This window comes from Electrona antarctica (assembly GCF_951216825.1).
Source record: "Electrona antarctica genome assembly, chromosome: 9".
In the NCBI taxonomy this organism is placed as follows: domain Eukaryota; kingdom Metazoa; phylum Chordata; class Actinopteri; order Myctophiformes; family Myctophidae; genus Electrona; species Electrona antarctica.
This window is the reverse complement of record NC_136790.1, coordinates 21705716-21713458: the sequence shown is the minus strand read 5'-3', so window position 1 is coordinate 21713458 and position 7743 is coordinate 21705716. Positions and strand designations below refer to the sequence as shown.

Here is a 7743-nt window from a genome sequence, read left to right as displayed (position 1 = left end):
TATTGACAAGGGTTTTCAGGAGTTGTGTGCATGTGTTCACGAGTCACGACAACGGACGCAACGTTGTGGCACGGATTTTGGTACGACAGATGTTGGGCCTTTTCTTTACTTCCTAGGTCTTACCTATAACAAAGGCTCTGTTCCATTTCTTACCACAGTGGTTCTCAAACTTTTTAATTTCAAGGACCCACATAATGGGTCCATTTTGTTCCACTTGTACACTCTCAGAGTTACACACAGGCATAAAAAGCTAGACGCCTCCTCAGGCTCTGGGGTGTCTGTATCTCAGGCATTTTAGGGAAGGCAAGCTTGCATGTGCGTCACAGAAGGGGACATTCGGCAGGCCAATCAGAGGCAGGTGGGGGCCAGTTTATTTGTAACCCAGGGTGTGTTCTGATATAGTCACTAAGCTCACTGATGGGCCCTCTGGTCGTTTGTTTATTCAAATGCACCCTAGATTCAGACAAGTCCCGGAGAAGACACGCTGTAAAAGTAATCACTTTGAGTGGCAGTGAGGCTCCCCAAATATGGCGGCCGCGATATGGTTGCTCACAATGAACTGCAGCGGCGAAGGTTTCTAGATCTATGACCACACAGTAAACCATAATTTCTGTTACTTTGTCTCTTATTTGGCATTGAAGCAATTTACAATTTAGGCATTTAGCAGACAACACTCTTAATCCAGAGCGATTTACAGTAAGCCAGAACAAGGAACAACAAGCACAACATTTAAGGTTTCATTTTTGTATAATCCTTCACAACTAACTATGATGGCCACAATAGCTCTATAAAGCAGGGGTTTTCAACAGGTGGTCCGTGGAGGTAATTCATGTGGTCCCTGACCAGACATTTAGTATTATGTATTTAGTACATATTATATTATGTATAGGATTTGTCTTTCCACTACTTGAGAAACCGTGTACTGAATGACCTGGTGACCTACAGTATCATTTACTGACAAGTTGGAGATCAAGAAATTCAACAGAAAAAGGGAGCTAGAATCTCAAAAGGGGGAAAGTGCACTGGATTGTCAGAGTCATTATTATTAGGAAATTATTAGTAGTCAATGGACCATTGGTTGAGAAACAATGGGATGTACAGGTATACAATCAATCAAACTTTATTGACAGCCGTAGCCAATAGAAGACAAACAATTAAAAACATACAACAGTTACAAATAAATACAGGGGTTCATAAAACTCTAAAAATCTCTCATATATAAAAAAGAAATCTATAAGAGGCACTCATACTAATGTTTCCACATCAAAGATAGCCTCGGTCCCAGGCTCACTTAACTGCGAAAAAGAAGAGCCTGGTCACAACCTAAGGCAGAGAAGCTATCGAAAGGCGAGACTTCCGCCGTGTAACCCCCCCCCCCCCCCCGGAAGTTAACGTTTTTTGACCAATCGCAGCGTTGTGTTCCCGAAAATGTATTCCCGCTGAAATGATCATTGGGTGGGGACTAGTAAACACAGCCGCACCGCGTGACGTAGTTATCTTACACGCAACACTTCCGCCACTTCCGCTGATAGTCTTTTCAGCGTAGGTCTTGCCCAGGGTGCATCAAAGAGCGGTATCTAACAGTGCTAAACCTAGGATTGGTCAACACCTTAATCACGTTATGTGACCCATCAAGTCTGCTTTTAAAGCTGAACATAAGGTTTCTCAAGAGAGCCTGGAAGGTGGTTAGGCCAGAGTCACAGAAGAGCTGACTAGCACTGCCACCCCTAGGCTTCTTCAGGAGAATCCTGAGAGCATCATTATAAGCCACCTTAAGCTTGCGCAGACTCTCTTTTTTATAATTCACCCATAAGGGGGCTGTATACAGCAGGGTGCAGTACGCTCTAAATAGGTTCACCTTGACCTCAACTGAGCAGTAGTAAAATTTCCTGGCTAACATATTAGCTTGGGCATACATCATTCTGCGTTGTCTGTACATGTCAGCATCATCTTCCATCTTATCAGTAATGATGTGCCCCAAATATTTACAACTGCTACATACAGAGAGGGTTTGATCCGACAAGTAGAACACTGGAAAATGTTGTTTCTGATCCTCCTTGGTCCTGCAAATGACTACCACACTCTTTTTGGCATTGTATATGACATCATATGTAACCCCATAATCAGAGCAAATGTTCAGTAGCTGTTGGAACCCAGCACTACACGGGGAAACAATGGCCAAATCATCAGCATACATAAAATGGTTGATCAAGGTGTTACCTATCATGCAGCCAGTCCTACACCCTCCCAGCAGCCTTGATACACATAGCAAGTAATACAAAAGCACTAATCTTTTAGCCCATATCCCCACCCAACACAACAGTGGTCCCCAGGTTGATCCTAAGTCAGAGTGGTGGTCCCTCGTTCACAATCAGTTGAAAACCCCTGCTATAAAAGGAACAAAAATAAACAACACTAAACAACCCCTATATGAATGTCAGATGCCGTTTAATGCCGATTCCCCGCTGCACCAAAACCTTGGGGGAGAGAGAGAGAGAGAGAGAGAGAGAGAGGGGGGGGGGGGGGGGGGAAATATTATTACTACACAGAAATTACAGTCATGCTTACAGTGTGTGTATTGAAATGACGATCATACTTGTTTTTCCAGTATTTGGATTTCAAGGTCCAACTTTCGGCTCTTCCTCTTGTCATTTTGTAGTTGTAGATCAGCCAACTCAATCTGTTGTTTTAAGTGTGTGGTGTACAGACTGCTGATAGTTTGTGAATCCTGTTAAACACATCAATTAATTAGCATATGCACAGCAGGAGCAATTGTGCATTGGGGGTAAATGTTAATGTTGATACTCACTGCTTTGCGAAGTTGGATCGGTCCAGCTTCTGAATCTGTTGGTTCCTGTTAGGAAATTATGTTTTCTATGACAACCACATCATGACTCCTTAGCCATTATGGACTTAAAGGGATATTTCACTTTCAAAAAAACTTTTGGTCCTTTTATCGTCTACTCAGGCTTATGTGAACATTCCAGACAGTTTTGTTTCAGTATTTAGATATTTAATATTCATTTTAGCGGCCCCGCCCCCTTCCTATACAAACCCATTTTAACATCAAACTCAATTTTAACCATGATAGATTCATTAAAAACACACATGTTTTCTGGTGACTGATATTATCTAATACGTGAGGGGGCCGTGTTTTTTCATTTACATTTTTCATTTATTTTAAATAATTGTTTTGGAAAAGAACCGCCTCCAGGAACATGTTTAAAAATAAATGAACAGTAAATGAATAAACACGGCCCCCTCACGTATTAGAAGGGCAGTATCAGTCACCAGAAAAAAGGACAGGTATTTTTGATGAATCTATCATAGTTAAAATGGAGTTTGAAGTTACAATGGGTTCGTATAGGAAGGGAGAAGGGCAGCTAAAATGAATATCAAATACATAAATACTGATTCAAGCAACTTATAAACTGTCTGGGGTGTTCACATAAGCCTGAGTAGACGATAAAATATCCCTTTAATAAGTAGTATAGCCTATAAGTAGAATAGCCTATTTAAAGATGACTGACATGATACAGTACTGCCTCTGCATCCTCTTCAAAAATGCCCTCCACCTGCACATTCAAAAGAACACTGGGATTTATAGCCTATATTGTTGACCGAGTGGTGACAGGTGTCATAAAATTACAATACTCACTGGATCATCTGGTGGATTCACAAGGATCATGGCCCTTCCCGTCACTGCAAGACAATGTCAGACCTTTAATAATGAATCAGACAGTCCACATAACCCCATATGAGTGGTTGATTGTGTTCCATGTGCATGAGCACTGAACTAATGTAGTTTGAGAGGATAAGGGCTGTATTAGACAGGTAGGGTAGGACAGTAGTATATTGCACAAAGGCAAAGTCTTTGTTAATGGTAAGTACAGTACAGCACAGCAAGACTAGGTTTGTATGTGTGTGGTTCTAATAATACAATACTCCTCCCATATCAGCAAAACCACCCTACTGCACTAGCCGCAATTTGTAACTCTAGATTTTTTTTATAATGGGATGAATCTAGAGTTGCAATACCCTCCATTGACTCCCCACTCATCATTTTGCGTTAGCGATCTGTTTGTCTTAAAAAACGTTAAACTCACCAACATTGCAGCTGTAGTCCAAGCTTGAATTATTCTCTTTCAATCTGCCGAGCTTGTTTTTCATAAAAATCCCCCGTAGACATGTTATGAGCTACTTTCTGTCAAGAAATTCTGTGCAAGTGATTCTTTTTCTAAGTGCTGGAGTTTGGAAGCGCTCGTCGCATGTCACTGAACGTCCCTGCATGCATCTGTTTCGCATTTGCACATAATGCAGGAGGCAGCAGCGCGACCCCTTAATACAAACGAGCGCTTCCAAACTCCAACATTTCTTCTTCTTGACAGAAAGTAGCTCATAACATGTCTACGGGGGATTTTTATGAAAAACAAGCTCGGCAGATTGAAAGAGAATAATTCAAGCTTGGACTACAGCTGCAATGTTGGTGAGTTTAACGTCGTTTAAGACAAGCAGATCGCAAACGCAAAATGATGAGTGGGGAGTCAATGGAGGGTATTGCAACTCTAGATTCATCCCATTATAAAAAAAATCTAGAGTTGCAAATTGCGGCTACCTACTGCACATGCATACTAAATATTCTAACCCTAACCTAAACATAACCGCATGCACAGGAGCAGTGCATGTTCGGACTAACGGTTCTTCGGATCTATGGGCATGCAGTCCCCATATGCATATTCACACATCGGAATGTGAACAGGAATTATCATTGCAAACACATCTCACAATCTCACTCGCATTCTGTATCCGTGTCGAATCACAATACAATGGAATAGGCTACAGTATATTTAGCACATTTTCAAAGGAAATTTTAAGCCCAAACATGCTGATAATAGTCTATGAATGAAACAGAAAACATATTTTTGGGTGACTTACTTTGGGTCAGTGACACTGTGACACATACAACTTAAATACTAGGCAGGTAGTGAACTTATAAAAGTCTGTAAAATAAATACACATGCTAAGCTGTGTTTCTGGTGTTTTTCTCTCCTTAGTCATTGTTCTGAACCGAAAGACAAACTCTCATCAAGAGCACCTGTGCTAATAATCACACCTGCACTTGATTGACATGCACACACGCATCTAAAAATAGTCATGTGTGGAAAAATCACACATGACTATGTGTGATTATATAGTCACCCCCCCTCAGGGACCCCTGCATCCCTGGGGCCTGGACTTGCATTTTGTTGCTGTCGGGCAGAAACCTCTTATCTCCATCTTTTAACTTGTTTTATGTTTTTTAGAAAAGTGCCCTATAGCTGATCATACTCAGTAACTCCAGTGTCACACAAAAGCATAAAAAGTAGCAGATCGACAAGCCGCGTTTCGAGCTTGTCATGCCGACTTTTGCCATGTCTTAAATTTGAATCTTGAAATGTAACCGTTTTGGACAGATGAGGTTTCCACCTGACAGACGATTTCAGATGTCACCTACAATTAACCCCCTCCACAACGACGATGTTGGGCTCGACTCCTTGGTCGATGTTGGCCTCGACTCCTTGGTCGATGTTGGCTACTTCTTCTTCGTTCAGTTCAGCGTCGTTCAGTTCAGCGTCTTGGTCAGGTTTGACTCCAGAGTCGGGCGTATCTTCATTGAATCTCATAGTCTAGGCAAGATTTCAGAAAATGTGCTTATTTAAAGTGTTAATTTATGACATGTTTTTAGAGGTATTAAGGGCTGCTGAATCCAAAACTGAATTCAAACCACATTTTCACACAACCTATGTATCACACACACACACACGTCGGCCAGATTCCCGCGTCGGCCAGATTCCCGGAAAAGCTTGCCCCCGCTGCATTCTGCCGCGTGGGTGGAGCTTCATTTCCATCCACCAGCTGTCTAAAAACCAAGAAGAGACGCCGGCCACGAGCGGCTTTAGGCATCTTCATGATGTTAAGGTGTGCTTGCACTGTATGGGTATGAGTATATCTCCGCCATATGTGGCGGCTGCCAATTATAGCTGAGACAGCACAATACTCCAGACCTTTTGGGTATCCCAAGTTGTTGGAACCCTATAACAACCATCCTTGGCTGCCAATATAAAAACAAATAGTCTGCACCAAGTAACTGAAACGAGCGACTATTTTGACTGCTCAATGATGAGCTCACGAATGATGACATGCAGGTAAAACTGCGGCTTTCTACCAAGAAAGATGATGTACTCTCAAACTAACCTGGATTGGACTTATCTGTACCTCAGCCTTTAAACCATCCTGAAAAAGACATAAGGATGCTTCTGCACCGGCCTGTCCCATGCTGGGGCCAATGGCCATAAAGGTATAGTGTCCATACAGTCAACAGCAATGTTGTAGTTATTGCAATCCACTTATTTGAGACATTAAGCATTGCAGAGCTCTGGATTGGCTTTGTCTGCAGAAATAACTACTGGGACATTCGTGTTCATGAGATCTGCAATGCTCCTGGTCCCCAGAAGTGTCTAGCTTTGCCTCTCTTCCATGTGCTAATTACAGGATGTGATACTCTTAGAGTATATACTCTAAGGTGATACTACATCAGCCTTCTTTGGCCATGGGAAAATGTGCATAGGCAGTTCCTCTAAAATTAACACGATTTGCCTTCAGGGTTCATATTTTTGGAAAACTGACCTTGACTATCACTCCTTTTCTCGCTTTGACTTCGTCTGGTTTAGAAAGCGGTGCGAGCGATCCAGACTCGTGCACCTCCTTCATATTAGTGCCAGGTTTCTTCCTCCTTTTGCGGCCTCCAAAACATCCACAGAGGCCGAAAGGTAAAAGGCTGAACATGTTTGCGTGCAGCCTTTTAAACATATTATGTTTGTGCTATCGCCTATGAACAAGATATCGGGGTGGATATAGGCCTACTGTATCCAAAAATCCTTGCAATCCAAGATAAAGGAAAAAGGAGATGTGCGTTCGGAAACCTTATTCCACAAAAATGAACTGTAGCAACTAGATCAGAGCAAAGTCACACCATGGAAGCTTATATCCCCTGCGTCGTATAGTCCTAATGACAATGCTGTCACGATTCTATTAAAATATTATTTTAAAATAAACATATTTCCGAACACGACTACTACTATGTAGCCATGCAGCGACAATGTCAGAGCGGGTTTCATGCCATAAAACAAGTTCAGGAGTGACTTCTTAATGTTTGCAAAGACAAACCGAAAGGCGGAACTCTTTCTGACCCCAGGGACCTCAAGCCTTGAGGGGTAAATATGGAACATTGCTCCGCCCAGAATAGAACAGTATACCTGTCTGGCAATATCTCAGAGAGGCAAAAGTAACAGACAAACAGGCACGACAATGTGGAGAGTTTCAGGAAAGGAGATTCATTCATCCACAAATAAAATAATCAGTGATGGAAAAAGTACTTGCATGTTTTACTATACTAGTAAAAGTAAAGGTATTGTAGAAATATATATAATGTAGAAAGTACAAGTCCGGTATTCAAAATTGAGTGGATTGAGTAAAAGTAGGCCTACTTAGTTACTTTCCAACATTGTAAATAATGACATAAAACAGTGTGGGTGTAGTCAGAGACGTGTGTAATTAATCACCAGACACTGAAGTACGAGTTGGATGTGTTTGTCTTTGTGTGTCACGTTATATGAAGAAGATGAAGTCACCATTTAAGCAAAAATTCACACCTGTGTGAACTGAGCGGTATGGCTATACTTTTATTGTGATAGTTACTGTACT

General features: G+C 41.7%; 1 long non-coding RNA gene across 1 annotated transcript; it reads right to left on the bottom strand.

Annotated features, from left to right (window-relative positions):
* Nucleotides 1-2422: 2422 nt before the first annotated feature.
* Nucleotides 2423-5104, bottom strand: LOC306929463. Its single transcript, XR_013790793.1, has 5 exons — nucleotides 4936-5104; nucleotides 3659-3702; nucleotides 2810-2854; nucleotides 2597-2728; nucleotides 2423-2477 (listed from the first exon to the last, which is right to left on the bottom strand). It is a non-coding gene; the product is annotated as an uncharacterized lncRNA (long non-coding RNA).
* Nucleotides 5105-7743: the final 2639 nt, after the last annotated feature.